Source organism: Desmodus rotundus, chromosome 9, assembly GCF_022682495.2.
Source record: "Desmodus rotundus isolate HL8 chromosome 9, HLdesRot8A.1, whole genome shotgun sequence".
In the NCBI taxonomy this organism is placed as follows: Eukaryota; Metazoa; Chordata; class Mammalia; order Chiroptera; family Phyllostomidae; genus Desmodus; species Desmodus rotundus.
Genome location: NC_071395.1, coordinates 56,937,078 through 56,952,971, shown reverse-complemented (window position 1 = coordinate 56,952,971; position 15,894 = coordinate 56,937,078).

Below are 15,894 nucleotides of genomic sequence, written 5' to 3'. Positions count from 1 at the left end.
GTCCCACATTCATGTATGGTGGATAAAAATCAGGAGGGATTCCTTGGGAGGGAGTGAGCAATCCCAGCCCCAGGCCACATATACAGCCCAGGGTTCCAAGAAAATAAAGCCTCATAACTTCTGGCTGTAAAATCCAGAGTGTGTTGGGGCAGTGAAAAACTGCTGCTTCTTCAGGAGAATCTGTTTAAAGGGCCCACATGGACCTAGAATGTACACAAACCCACCCACTCTGGGAAATACCACCAGGGCAAGAGCTACAAGGGCTCCAGTCACATATGAGAAGTGAATGAAGTGACTGGAAATGGGGCGAGTGATGGACAAGCCTCCAGAAGCCAAGGAGTGGAACTGTCCCCCTCTCTGACCCTTCCCCCCACACAGCCACAAAGTGGTGAAGCAGGTAACCCCACCTTGGGGACTACCTAAAGCTCTGTCCCTTGCAACAGATGCGGTAAAACAGAGTCAAAGCGGTTCTACCTAATACACAGAAATAAAACAGGGAGGCTGCCAAATTGAGGAGATAAAGAAATATGGCCCAATGAAAGAACAGAATAAAACCACAGAAAAATAACTAAATAGAACAGAGACAGCCAACCTATCAGATGCAGAGTTCAAAACACTGGTGATCAGGATGCTCAGAGAAACTCACTGAGTATAAGCATAAGGGAAGAAATGAAGGCTCTACAAAGTGAAACCAAGAAAAATCCACAGGAAACCAACAGTGAAGGGAATGAAGCCAGGATTCAAATCAACAATTTGGAACATAAGGAAGAAATAAATATTCAACCAGAAATGAAAGAAGAAACAAGAATTCAAAAAATGAGGAGTGTATAAAAAAACTCTGGGACATCTCCAAAAGTGCCAACATCTGAATCATAGGGATGCCAGAAGGAGAAGAGGAAAAGCAAGAACTTGAAAACTTATTTGAAAAAATAATGAGATTAAAAAGACTTCCCAAATTTGGCAAAAGATTACACATACAAAAAGTTGTATTTACACATACAACTCCAGGAAGCAAAGAGTCACAAACAAGTTGGACCCAAAGAACACCACACCAAGATTCATCATAAGTAAAATGCCAAAGATTAAAGATAAAGAAAGAATCTTAAAAGCAGAAAAGAGAAAAGCAGAGAGTTTACCTACAAAGGAGTTCCCATAAGAATATCAGCTGAGAACCAACAGTATGGGAAAACATATTTGCCAATGATACCTCAGACAAGGGCCTGATCTCCAAAATATATAAAGAACTCACACGACTCCACTCCAGGAAGACAAACAACCCAATGAAAAAATGGGCAAAGGACTTGAACAGACACTTCTCCAAGGAAGACATACAGAGGGCCCAGAGACATATGAAAAGATGCTCAGCATCACTAGCCATCAGAGAGATGCAAATTAAAACCACAATGAGGTATCATCTCACACCAGTCAGAATGGCCAACATAAACAAATCCACAAACAAATGTTGGAGAGGATGCGGAGAAAAGGGAACCCTCGTGCACTGTTGGTGGGAATGCAGACTGGTGAGGCCACTGTGGAAAACAATATGGAATTTCCTCAGAAAACTAAAAATGGAACTGCCCTTTGACCCAGCAATTCCGCTGCTGAGATTATACCCTAAGAACACTGAAACACCCATCCAAAAGAATCTGTGCACCCCAATGTTCATAGCAGCACAATTTACAATAGCCAAGTACTGGAAGCAACCGAAGTGCCCATCAGCAAATGAGTGGATCCAAAAACTATGGTATATTTACACAATGGAATTCTACGCAGCAGAGAGGAAGAAGGAGCTTATACCCTTTGCAACAGCATGGATGAAACTGGAGAGCATTATGCTAAGTGAAATAAGCCAGGAAGTGAGGGACAAATACCATATGATCTCACCTTTAACTGGAACATAAGCAATGGAAGAAAAAAGCAAACAAAATATAACCAGAGACATTGAAGTAAAGAACAATCTAACAATAGCCAGGGCGGGGGTGGGGGGTGGGGGCGGGGACAGTGGGTAGAGGGGATTACAGGAACTACTATAAAGGACACATGGACAAAACCAAGGGGGAGGGTGGAGGGGGGGGGGAGGGAGGTGGGTTCACCTGGGGTGGGGTGGAGGGATGGGGAGAAAAGGCATACAACTGTAATTGAATAACAATAAAAAAAAATAATAATAAATTTATGAATACAAAAAAAAAAGAATATCAGCTGATTTCTCAGAAGAAACTTTGCAGACAAAAAGGGAATGGCAAGAATTATTCAAAGTGATGAAAAGCAAGAACCTACACCAAAAAATACTCCATTCAGCAAAGCTATCATTTAGAATGAAAGGGCAGATAAAGTGCTTCCCAGACAGTGTAAAGCTAAAGGAGTGCATGACCACCAAGCCCTTATTATCTGAAATGTTAACGGGACTTATTTAAGAAAAAGAAGATCAAAATTATGAACAGTAAAATGACAACAAACTCACAACTATCAACAACTGACTCTGAAAAGCAAAAACAGGTAGGTAGATGCACTGTGCCTCCTTGCACAACCAAAAGAAGGACAATAACACATTTAAAAATAAAAAACAACCAGAACTGACAGAAATTGAACTGTATGGAAGTCTGACAACAAGGAGTTGAAGAAGAAACATTCATCCAGACTGGTAGGAGGGGCAGAGATGGGCAGCTGGGCATAGAGGACTCGTGGAAAGGTGGTGGCTCATGGAGCCAGTGGTCCCACATTCACCTGCAGATAAACCAGGAGGAACAACTTAGGAGTGAGACACCACTGCAACCCAAATTCCAACATGGGGAAATAAAGCTTCAAAACCTCTGACTGAAGAAAACCTCTGGGGGTTGAGGTGGCAGGAGAAACCTCCAGCCTCACAGGGGAGTTCATTGGAGAGCCCACAGGGACCTAGATCATACACAAAACCACCCACCCAGGAATCAGCACCAGAAAGGCCCAATTTGCTTGTGAGTAGCAACAAAAGTGACTGAAAGCTGTCAGAGAGCCGAGCCAGCAGCTGTGTTCCCTCAAAGACCCCTCCCCCACATACAGTGCCACAATCCAGTGATGTGGGTAGCCCCACCCTGGCGAATACCTAAGGCTCTGCCCCTTAATACATAACAAGCACGCCAAGACAAAAAAAAAAAAAAGACCACAATGAAAGAACAGATCAAAGCTTCAGAAAAAATACAACTACGCAACAAAGAGATAGCCAACCCATCACATGCAGAGTTCAAAACACAAGTATACAGGATGCTCACAGAATTGGTTGAGTATGGTCACAAAATACAGGAAAAAGTGAAGGCTATGAAAAGAGAAATAAAGGAATATGTACATGGAACCAACAGTGATTGGAAGGAAACAAGGACTCAAATCAATGGTGTGGACCAGAAGGAAGAAATGAACATTAACCAGAACAGAATGAAGAAAAAAGAATTCAAAAAAATGAGGAGAGGCTTAGAAACCTCTGGGACAACTTTAAACATTCCAACATACGAATCATGGGGGTGCCAGAAGGAGAAGAGGAAGACCAAGAAATTGAAAACTTACTTGAAAAAATAATTAAGGAGAACTCCCCCAGTCTGGCAAAGGAAATAGACTTCCAAGAAGTCCAGGAAGTTCAGAGTCCCAAACTAGTTGGACCTAAGGAAACACACACCAAGGCACATCATAATTACATTACCCAGGATTAAAGATAAGGAGAAAATCTTAAAAGCATCAAGAGAAAAGGACACAGTTACCAACAAAGGAGTTCCCGTAAGACTATCAGCTGATTTCTCAAAAGAAACCTTGAAGGCAAGAAGGGGCTAGAAAGAAGTATTTGAAGTCATGAAAGGCAAGGACCTACGTCCAAGGTTACTCTATCCAGAAAAGCTATCATTTAGAATGGAAGGGCAGATAAAGTGCTTCCCAGATAAGGTCAAGTTAAAGGAGTTCATCATCACCAAGCCCTTATTATATGAAATGTTAAAGGGACTTATCTAAGAAAAAGAAGATAAAAAATATGAACAGTAAAATGACAGCAAATTCAGTTATTAACAGCCGCACCTAAAGCAAACTAAGCAAACAACTAGAACAGGAACAGAACCACAGAAATGGAGGTCACATGGAGGGTTATCAACAGGGGAGTGGGAGGGGGAGAGTGGGGGGAAAGGTACAGAGAATAAGTAGCATAAATGGTAGGTAGGAAATAGACAGGAGGACGGTAAGAATAGTATAGGAAATGGAGAAGCCAAAGAACAGAACTTATATGAGCGACCCATGGACATGAACTAAGGGAGCGGGGAATGAGGATGGGAGGGGTGTGCAGGGCAGAGGGGAATAAAGGGGGGGATGGGACAATTGTAATAGCATAATCAATAAAATATATTTAAAAAATAAAAAGCAAAAACAAACTAAGCAAACAACTACAACAGGAACAGAATCATAGCTATGGAGATCATTTGGAGGGTTATCAGTTGGGAGGGGGACCACCTTAGTTCATGTCCATGGGTTGTACATGTAAGTTTTTCGGCTTCTCTGCTTCCCATGCCATTATTAACCTCTCCCCATCTATTTTATTCCTACCATTTATAATTCTTATTCCCGGTATTGTTCCCCCTCCCATTCTTCCCCTCCCCCTCCCCACTGAAAACCCTCCATGTGATCTCCATTTCTCTGTTTCTGTTCCGGTTCTGGTTGTTTGCTTAGTTTTTGTTTTTGTTTTTTAGGTTTAGTTGTTGATATTTATGAGTTTGTTGTCATTTTGATGTTCATAGTTCTTGACCTTCAATTTCTTAGGTAAGTCCTTTTGACATTTCTTATAATAAGAGCTTGGTGATGATGAACTCCTTTAATTTGACCTTATCTGGGAAGCACTTTATCTGCCCTTCCATTTTAAATGATAGCTTTGCTGGATACAGTAATCTTGGATGTAGGCCCTTGCCTTTCATGACTTGGAATACTTCTTGCCAGCCCCTTCTTGCCTGTAAGGTCTCTTTGGAGAAATCAGCTGACAGTCTTATGGGAACTCCTTTGTAGTAAGTCTTTACTTTCCTCTTGCTGCATTTAAGATTATCTCTTTATCTTTAATCTTGGGTAATTTAATGATAATGTGCCTCGGTTTGTTCCTCGTTGGGCCCAACTTGTTTGGGACTCTGAGCTTCCTGGACTTCCAGGAAGTCTATTTCCTTGATCATACTGGGGAATTTTTCCTTCATTATTTTTTCAAATAAGTTTTCAACTTCTTGCTCTTGTTCTTCTCCCTCTGGCACCCCTATTATTTGGATGTTAGAGCACATAAAGTTGTCCCATAGGTCCTAAGACTCTCCTCATTTTTTTGAATTCTTGTTTCTTCATTCTGTTCCAGTTGCGTGTTTATTTCTTCCTTTTGTTCCAAATCGTTGATCTGATTCCCAGTTTCCTTCCCTACACTGTTGGTTCCCTGTGTATTTTGCTTTATTTCAGCTTGCATAGCCTTCATTTCTTCCTTCATTACACAACTGAGCTTAATCAGTTCTCTGAGCATCCTGGTTACCAGTATTTTGAACTCTGCATCAGATAGGTTGTCTATCTCCTCGTCACTTAGCTTTTTCTGGAGCTTTGATCTGTTCTTTTATTTGGGCCCGATTTCTTTGTTTTGGCATACATGTTATATTGTTAGGGGGTAGAGTCTTAGGTATTCACCAGAGTGGGGAACCCTCTTTGCTGTATTGTGGCACTGTCTGTGGGGGAGTGGTCAGAGAGGGAACAGTGCCACTCGTTTGCTCTGCTCTAACCCCACTTTCCAATGAACTCTCCTGTGAGACTGGGAGTTTCTCCCACTGTGGCAAGGATCTCAGTATTTTACAGCTAGCTTTGAGTCTTTAGTTTCCCTTTCAGCCAGCCCCGCCTTGCTCACATGGTCTACCGCCTTGCAACGTGTCCTCTCTTCTCGGCTGCCCATTTCCTATCTCTGTCTCTCCTACTGGTCTGGGTGAATGTTTCTTTAACTCTTTGGTTGTTGGAGCTCTGTGCAGTTTGATTTTCTGGCACTTCTGATTTTTTATTGTTTTAAAATTGGTTGTTATCCTTCTTTTGGTTGTGCAAGAAAGCAAAGTGTTTCTACCAATGCCTCCATCTTGGCTGAAACTCAGCAATATTTTTTCTGACATATCTTCTCAAGCAGGGGAAACAAAATAAAAATAAACAAATGGTACTACATCAAACCAAAAAGTTCTTGTACAGCAAGGGAAACCATCAACAAAATGAAATGGTAACCTACTGAATGGGGAAGATATTTGCTAATGATAATATCCATCAATGGGTTAATATCCAAAAGACATAAGGAACTCATAGAACTTAACACCAAAAAGACAAAGAATCTGATTTAAAAAGGAGCAAAGGACCTCAATAGATAATTCTCCAAAGAGGACATACAGATGGCCAATAAACAAGTGAAAAGATTCTCAATGCCACTAGTTATCAGAGAAATACAAATTAAAACCACAATGAGATACCACCTCACACCTGTCAGAATGACTACCATAAATACATCAACAAACAAGTGTTGGCGAGGATGTGGAGAAAAGGGAACCCTAATACACTGTTGGTTGGAATGTAGATTGGTGCAGCCAGTATGAAAAACAGTGTGGAAGTTCCTCAAAAAATTAAAAATGGAAATACCTTAATATGCAGTTATTTTACTTGTGGGGCTTTATATGAAGAAACCCAAAACACTACTTTGAAAGAACATATGCCCCTCTATGTTCATTGCAGCATTATTTACGATAGCCAAGGTATGGAAGCAACCTAAGTGCCCATCAACAGACAAGTGGATAAAAAAGCTGTGGAACATTTACACAATGGAATACTACTTAGACATAAAAAAGAATGAAATTTTACCTTTTGTGACAGCATGGATGGACTTAGAGGGTATAATGCTAAGTGAAATGAGTCATACACAGAAAGGCAAATAGCATTAATATGTGGAACCTGAAGAACAAAATACACAAGCAAAATAGAAATGGATTCATAGGTACAGAGAACGGTCTGTGTAGGTTGACAAAGGGGAGGGGAGCTGGGGGACTGTGAAAAAGGTGAAGGGATTAAGATATACAAATTGGGCCCTGGCTGGTGGGGCTCAGTGGATTGAGAGCAGGCCTGTGAACCAAAACGGTCCTGGTTAAGTTCCCAGTCAGCGCATATGCCTGGGTTGCAGGCCAGATCCCCAGTAGGAGGCATGCGAGAGGCAACCATACATTGATGTTTCTCTCCCTCTCTTTCTCCTTCTCTTCCCCTCTGTCTAAAAATAAAATCTTTGTTTAAAAAGAAGTACAAATTGGAAGTTACAAAATAGCCACAGAGATGTAAGTTACAGCATAGGAATATAGTCAATAATATTGTGATGACTATATTCACTCTGTATGTGGCCAGGTTGTACTTGAAATGTTGGGGGGACCACTCTGTAAAGTACAATCTTGATTGTCTAGCCACTACGCCATACATATGAAACTAATACAGAATAATATTGAATGTAAACTGTAAATGAAAAATTAAAAAAATTTACACTTATTATTTTCACATAATTATAAAATTTACATTTTTATTTTTGGGGAATTACAAATTATTTTTACTTTATTTTTTTAATATTTATTGATTATGCTATTACAGTTGTCCCATTTCCCCCCCTTCACTCCACTCCATCCTGCCCACCTCCTCCCTCCCACATTCCCCCCCTATAGTTCATGTCCATGGGTCATACTTTTAAGTTCTTTGGCTTCTACATTTCCTACACTATTCTTACCCTCCCCCTGTCTATTTTCCACCTATCATCTATGCTACTTATTCTCTGTACCTTCCCCCCCTCTCCCCCTCCCACTCCTCTATTGACAACCCTTCATGTGATCTCCATCTCTATGGTTCTGTTCCTGTTCTAGTTGTTTGCCTAGTTTGCTCTTGTTTTTGTTTTAGGTGTGGTCGTTAATAACTGTGAGTTTGCTGTCATTTTTACTGTTCATATTTTTTATCTTCTTTTTCTTAGGTAACTCCCTTTAACATTTCATATAATAAGGGCTTGGTGATGGTGAACTTCTTTAATTTGACCTTATCTGAGAAGCACTTTATCTGCCCTTCCATTCTAAATGATAGCTTTGCTGGATACAGTAATCTTGGATTGGTCCTTGCCTTTCATGACTTGGAATACTTCTTGCCAGCCCCTTCTTGCCTGTAAGGTCTCTTTGGAGAAATCAGCTGACAGTCTTATGGGAACTCCTTTGTACGTAACTGTGTCCTTTCTCTTGCTGCTTCTAAGATTCTCTCCTTATCTTTAATCTTGGGTAATGTAATTATGATGTGCCTTGGTGTGTATTTCCTTAGGTCGAACTTGTTTCGGACTCTGAGCTTCCTGGACTTCCTGGAAGTCTATTTCCTTTGCCAGACTGGGGAATTTCTCCTTCATTATTTGTTCAAATAAGTTTTCCATTTTTTGTTCTTCCTCTTCTCCTTCTGGCACCCCTATAATTCGGATGTTGGAACGTTTCAAGCTGTCCTGGAGGTTCCTAAGCCTCTCCTCATTTTTCTGAATTCTTGTTTCTTCATTCTTTTCTGGTTGGATGTTTCTTTCTTCCTTCTGGTCCACACCATTGATTTGAGTCCCAGTTTCTTTCGCATCACTATTGGTTCCCTGTACATTTTCCTTTGTTTACCTTAGCATAGGCTTCATTTTTTCGTCTGGTTTTCGAACAGATTCAACCAATTCTGTGAGCATCTTGATAACCAGTGTTTTGAACTGTGCATCTGATAGGTTGGCTATCTCTTCCTCACTTAGTTGTATTTTTTATGGAGCTTTGATCTGTTCTTTCATTTGCGCCATTTTTTGTTTTGGGTTGTTTTTTTTTTTGCCTCCATGCGCCTGTTACATAAAGGGGAGGAGCCTTAAGTGTTCACCAGGGCAGGGTAATGCTGGTCACTGCACTGTGACACTGTACGTGGGGGAGGGTCCGAGAGGGAGCAATGGCGCGTGCTCCACTCTCTGCTGGATTTCAGTCACTCCCTCCGCTACCCTCAATTAAATTGGGCCCTTCTGGTGCTGCTTCCTGAGTGTGTGGACTTGTGCTCGCTCTAGGCCCCTGTGGGTCTCTCTCTCCAATGAACTCTCCTGTGAGACTGGAGTTTCTCCTGCTGCCGCCTCAACCCCCATGGGTGTTTGCAATCAGAGGTTTGAGGCTTTATTTCCCTGAGCTGCTGGAGCCCTGGGTTGTGCAGTCTGCTTTGATCCCCCACCGTTTCTCCCGGTTTATCTATGCTCAAATGTGGGGCCTCAGGGTCTGCCAGCCACTGCCTTGTGGGGTCTGCTAGCTGCAGCCTGGCCTGCCCCGTTCCACAATCTGCCACCTCGCTGGGTCAGCTAGCCGCTGCCTTGCCTCTCCGCCCCGGCTATCTGTCTCCGCCCCTCCTACCGGTCTGGATGAGTGTTTCTTTATCTCCTTGTTTGTCAGACTTCCATACAGTTCGATTTTCTGTCAGTTCTGGTTGTTTTTTGTTTTCAAATTGTTGTTGTCCTTCTCTTGGTTGTGCGAGGAGGTGCAGTGTGCCTACCTACGCCTCCATCTTAAAATTTGCATTTTTACATTGATCATCTTGTAAAATGAAACCAAAGTATTCCATAGCTTGTATTATCCAATAAATCTATTTGTTAAAAAATATTAGCAAAGTTTAAAGTTAAGTTGATTTTAAACTTTAGTATGTAGCTAATATACAGATGAGACCTGAAGCAGGTGATCTTGTGCAACTGAATTTAAATGAATAATCCAGATGTGACTGCTGGGTATTTTGGCCTTGTTTTGTTTTGTTTAATTAATATCAAGTAACCTACCTCAGTGAAATTAATCTTTATGTAAGAAAACTTGATTGCAAGTATATTTCTTACAATAAATCAAATTCCATTTTTCTAAAAAAAGTATGTTGACATACAATATATTAGTTTCAAATATACAGCATAATATTAAATATTTATATACTTTATAAAGTGAACACCCTGATAAGTCTAGTCCCTACCTGGCACCATACATAGTTATTACAATGTTATTGACTTATGTTCCCTATTTATATTTTACATCCTTATGACTAATTTTGTAACTAGCAGTTGGTACTTCTTAATCCTCTTTACCTTTTTCACTCATCCTCCTACCATCAGTTTGTTCTCTGTATCTATGAATTTGTTTCTGGTTTGTTCATTTATTTTGTTTTTTAGATTTCACATATAAATGAAATCATACAATATTTGTGTTTCTCTATTTCACTGAGCATAATACCCTCCATCCATGTTGTCTCACGTGGCAAGATTTCATTCTTCCCTGGCCAAGTGATATTCCTTTGTATATATGTTTCACATCTTCTTTATCATTTGTCTATTGACAGGAACCTAAGTTGCTAAGTGAGAAAAGCCAGTCAGAGCAAGCCAAGTACCATATGATTTCACTCATACGTGGAATGTAATGAACACAAACTAATAAACGAAACAGAAACAGACTCATGGAGAACATACTGACAGCTGTCAGAGGGGAGGGTTGTTGGGAGGGCTGGGTGTAAAAGGTGAAGGGATTAAGCACAGACAATTTGTGGCGATGACCAGAGGGAAGGGTGGGGTGGGGGTGGGAGGGTGGAGAATAAATGGTGTGGGAAGGTGACTTGGGGTGATGAACAGCACAATGCAATATACAGATGATGTGTACACCTGAAACCTGTATAATTTTATTAGCCAATGTCTGCCAATAAATTCAATTAAAAATTTTTTTTGAAAAGGTATTCTGTCACCCAGCTCCCAGAAGAAATGAAGTCCTGGGATTCGGCTTAAGGCTCTCAAGTGGAGCAGACCTGATTCCAAGTTGGGGTGGTTTAGGGGTGGCTAGGGTCCTGAGATGGCTTCCAGAGGGGCGGGTGGGGGGTGGAGTCCCCATCCTGTAGGCGGAGGCGGGGAGCTTTGGGGCGACAGTCACATGTGGGGACAGCATCAGCAGCAGCCGCCAAGCTGGGAGAGCTCCATCCCACGGCTGTGCTCACTGCGACCAAGGGTGCGCTGCTGCCCCACGCAACCCACCCGCGACCCAGAGTCTGCTGGTGCCATGGCGGAGGGAGGACCCAGCAGCGGGAGAGGCAAAGGAGGAAACCTTGGAGCACTGGGGAGCCCGGTGGGCCAGGTGGACCCAGAACTAGTTGTTTCAGTCCAAGCAGCAGCTTTCCAGCCCTCTCCACGGGCTCCAGCGCTCCGGGAAGAGAGCTAAGGCAGCGCCCTGCCTGCAGATCCTGTCCCGCCTCTGGTCCCGGCTGAGTCCGGTTTCTGCCTTTCCGTCCAAATCTTTCATTTCTGTCCTTAGCAGGTGTTTTCAGAAGGGTGACCATAAGTATCATTTTCTTCCTCTTGGCCTGGCATAATTATTAATTCTATCTCTTTTATTACCCAAGTTGGCCCAGTTTAAAGGGAAATTTTAAATTTCATTTATAGAGCACCAATCATGTGCCAAACTGAGTACCAAATTTCTGATTCAGAAGTAAACTTAAAGGCACTGACCCTTGTTTACTTTAATCTTGGTGAGAGGGAAGAGTTAATAAACAGAGTAATAAATTTCTCACATACTACCAGGTATAAATTAAGTGCTGCGACGAACCATAGTGCTTAGTGGCATTAAGCACATTGCTGTTGTTGTGCAGCCATCCCCACCATCTGCCTCCAGAACTTTCTCATCTTCCCAAATTGATGCTCTGTTCCCATGGCCTCCCACAGCCCCTGGGACCCACCATATATATGTTCTGTCTCTATAAATCTGACTCTTATAGGAACCTCCTATTAGTGGAATCACAGTATTTGCATTTCTGTGTCTGTTGTTGTTTTATTTTGGGTTTTTTACTGACTATAATGTCCCTAATATTCATCCACGTTGTAACAGGTGTCAGAATTTCTTTAAAAAACATATTCCATTGTATGGACAGCCCTCATTTATTTACCCCTGCCTGTGTTGATAGACACGGGTGGTTTCCACCCTTTGGAAATTGTGAACGATGCTGCTATGAATATGAGTGTGCAAGTATCTGTTCAAGTATTTGATTTCAATCCTTTTGGGTATATACCCCTATGAGAATTTTAAGCTAAAAAATGGCTTTTTCTTCAGATTGTAGCTGCTATTACCACAATGGCCACCAGAGGGCATGGCTTTTCCAAGACTTCTCAAGTCAAACTAAGACCACAGGTCAAAAAAACAAAACAAAACAAAACAAAACAAAACAAAACAAAACAAAACAAAACAAAGAAACGTTGTGAAGATGGTGGGTGGAGATAGGTGGGAATGGAGTCCACTTCCCCTTGGCACCAGTGAAATGCCTAGCTGATCTGAGGAACAGAGCAAACACCAACGGTGTTGCAGCATATATGAAGATCGGAGACCAAAGATAGAGGCATTGAAAGATCAGACAGTAAGAAGAGTGCTTAAGGACAATAAGGTCCCTGGGACCAGCACCGGGAGCAGGGTGGCTGAAGCCCTGGGCTGGGGTGCAGGGTCTGCTGCAGGATTCTTAGGAGAGAGCCAGGCTGGGCTGTGTGAGAGGCCAGGTGCTTGTCTGGACCAGGGGGGCTTGAATAGGAGGAATTTCTCAAAAAGAAAAAGAGAAAGTAGAGGCACTCAGCGGCTGTTTAGAGAACTCCTCACAGCAGCCATGGCCTCTTGCACCCTTACCCCCTCAGCCCCTGGACTATGAACACCGGATAAGCAGCCCCATCACACACCTGAAGCCCGGTTGGCGCGCACCCAGATCAGCTGCCTGGGTGCCCACACCTGAAACCCTTGGTGGGCGCACACCCTGATCAGTGGCCCGGCTGCCCTGAAGCACAGGCCCAAAGCACCCGGGTGGGTGCTTACCCTAATCAGTGGCCTGGGGCCCACACCTGAAACCCCAGGTGGGCACGCACCATGATCAGCGGCTGGGCTGCTGGGCGCACAGGCCCAAAGCTGGGGATCAGTGCACAACCCGATCAACAGCCTGGCTGCCCGCAGACGACCACACCTGAAGCACCAGTACTGAACATCTCCCACCTACTCCCTGCGCACAGAGCCCCGCAGGGCCTACTCACGCTCTAGGAGGAAGGCAGAATGCCCAGCAGAGGGGAGCTGCAGGGCTAGGGGACACTGCAGTCCCTAGAAAGACTTGACCCAATAGGGGGCTGAACTACCCTGAAGGAGCACTGAGAGCTCCTAGCATCTAGGACAACAAAGACCAAGAAGGTGGAGTATGAGTTGCCCCTAATTGGTGCACCTCAAGGACAGCGCAACTGGTGGACTAAAGGCCTAGGGGGGAGGAGAAGGACCCTGAGGAACTGACTGCAGGCTGGACAACAGCGAAGAGTGTGGCTCAGGAAGGGAGAAAAGTGAAACCAATCCCTCCACCCACCCCCTCTCATTTCACAGACAGAAAGACCAGCAGAACTGACCTGACTGGTTTAAAGCCACCAGAAGACTTTTTTTTTTCCCCTTTCCCCCTAAATTCCTTCTTCCTTTCTGTCCTTCTTTCTTTTTTTATTCCTTCTTCCTTCCTTCCTTTACTTTTTTATTCCTTCTTCCTGCCTTCTTTTATTTTTTTATTTTAATTTTGTTAAAATTCCTTCTTTTCTTTCCTCTGATCTTTTTTTATTCCTTCTTTCTTCCTTCCTTTTCTTTTCTATTCCTTTTTCCTCCCTTCCCTTTTCCTTTTCTTTTTTTCCTCCTTTTCCCACAGGTGAGACAATAAAACCTGGAGCTCTGAAAAGACCAGAGTTAGACCCTGTTAGACCCATAAATGACAGCCCAAGACCAGCAAGCTCAGGAGATTAAGGAGACAGCACCACTGAATCCCACTGGCATTCTACCATAGAAGTTCATACCATAAACACAGGGAGTCAGAACAGATGAATTTAAGAAGCAGAGGCTAACAAGAAGAGTCTGACAAACAATGGGTAGACAAAGAAACAATTCCCAAATGAAAGGAAAGGAGGAAGTCTCAGAAAGAATGCTAAATAAAATAGAGGCAAGTCAACTATCAGATACTGAGTTCAAAGCAATGGTTATCAGGAAGCTCACTGAGCTCACAGGGAACTACCAGAAACTAGAGTAAAACTACAGTGAACTCACTGCAAACTATATCAACATGAAAAAGGAAATAGAAACTATTAACAAGGGCCAAGAGGAAATGAAGAATACAATTTCCGAACCGAAGAACACAGTAGAAGGAATCAAAAGCAGACTTGATGAAGCAGAGGATTGGATCAGCAAGCTGGAGGACAAAGAGAAAAAAACACCCAGAAAGAGAAGGGAAAGGAAAAGAGGCTCAGAAAGAATGAAGAGGAATTAAGGGAAATGCAGGACAACATGAAACGTAATGATATCCATATAATAGGGATACCAGAAGGAGAAGAAGAAGAGCAAGGGATAGAAAACCTGTTTGAAAAAGTAATGATGGAAAATTTCCCTAATTTGATGAGAGAAAAAACCAAACAAATCCAGGAAACACAGTTCCAAGCAAGAGGAACCCAAAGGGGCCCACTGCAAGACACATCATAATTAAAATGGCAAAATTCCAAGACAAAGAGAGGATCTTAAAGGCAGCAAGGGAGAAACAAGAAGTAACATACAAGGGAGCCCCAATAAGGTTACCAGCTGACTTCTCAATGGAAACGCTCCAAGCCAGAAGACACTGGCAAAAAATATTCCAAGTAATATTACAAGCCAGAGGACTGTAACCAAGGCTACTTTACCCAGCAAGGCTCTCAATCAAGATAGAAGGCCAAATAAAGAGTTTCCCAGACAAAAGAAGTCTAAAAGAATACACTTCCACCAAACCAGCTCTGCAAGAGATGCTAAAGGCGTGTTTTTTTAAGTAAATTTATTGATTATGCTATTACAGTTGTCCCATTTCCCCCCCACACTCCACTCCATCCTGCCCACCCCCTTCCTCCCACATTCCCCCCCCCTATAGTTCATGTCCATCGGTCATACTTATAAGTTCTTTGGCTTCTACATTTTCTACACTATTCTTACCCTCCCCCTGTCTATTTTCCACCTATCATCTATGCTACTTATTCTCTGTACCTTCCCCCACCTCCCACTCCCCTATTGACAACCCTCCATGTGAGCTCCATCTCTATGGTTCTGTTCCTGTTCTAGTTGTTTGCCTAGTTTGCTCTTGTTTTTGTTTTAGGTGTGGTTGTTAATAACTGTGAGTTTGCTGTCATTTTTACTGTTCATATTTTTTATCTTCTTTTTCTTAGGTAACTCCCTTTAACATTTCATATAATAAGGGCTTGGTGATGATGAACTTCTTTAACTTGACCTTATCTGGGAAGCACTTTATCTGCCCTTCCATTCTAAATGATGGCTTTGCTGGATACAGTAATCTTAGATGTAGGCCCTTGCCTTTCATGACTTGGAATACTTCTTGCCAGCCCCTTCTTGCCTGTAAGGTCTCTTTGGAGAAATCAGCTGACAGTCTTAATGGAACCCCTTTGTAGGTAACTGTGTCCTTATCTCTTGCTGCTTCTAAGATTCTCTCCTTATCTTTAATCTTGGGTAATGTAATTATGATGTGCCTTGGTGTGTTCCTCCTTGGGTCCAGCTTCTTTGGGACTCTCTGAGCTTCCTGGACTTCCTGGAAGTCCATTTCCGTTGCCAGACTGGGGAAGTTCTCCTTCATTATTTGTTCAAATAAGTTTTCCATTTTTTGTTCTTCCTCTTCTCCTTCTGGCACCCCTATAATTCGGATGTTGGAACGTTTCAAGATGTGCTGGAGGTTCCTAAGCCTCTCCTCATTTGTCTGAATTCTTGTTTCTTCATTGTTTTGTGGTGGGATGTTTCTTTCTTCCTTCTGGTCCATACCACTGATTTGAGTCCCAGTTTCCTTCCCATCACTATTGGTTCCCTGTACATT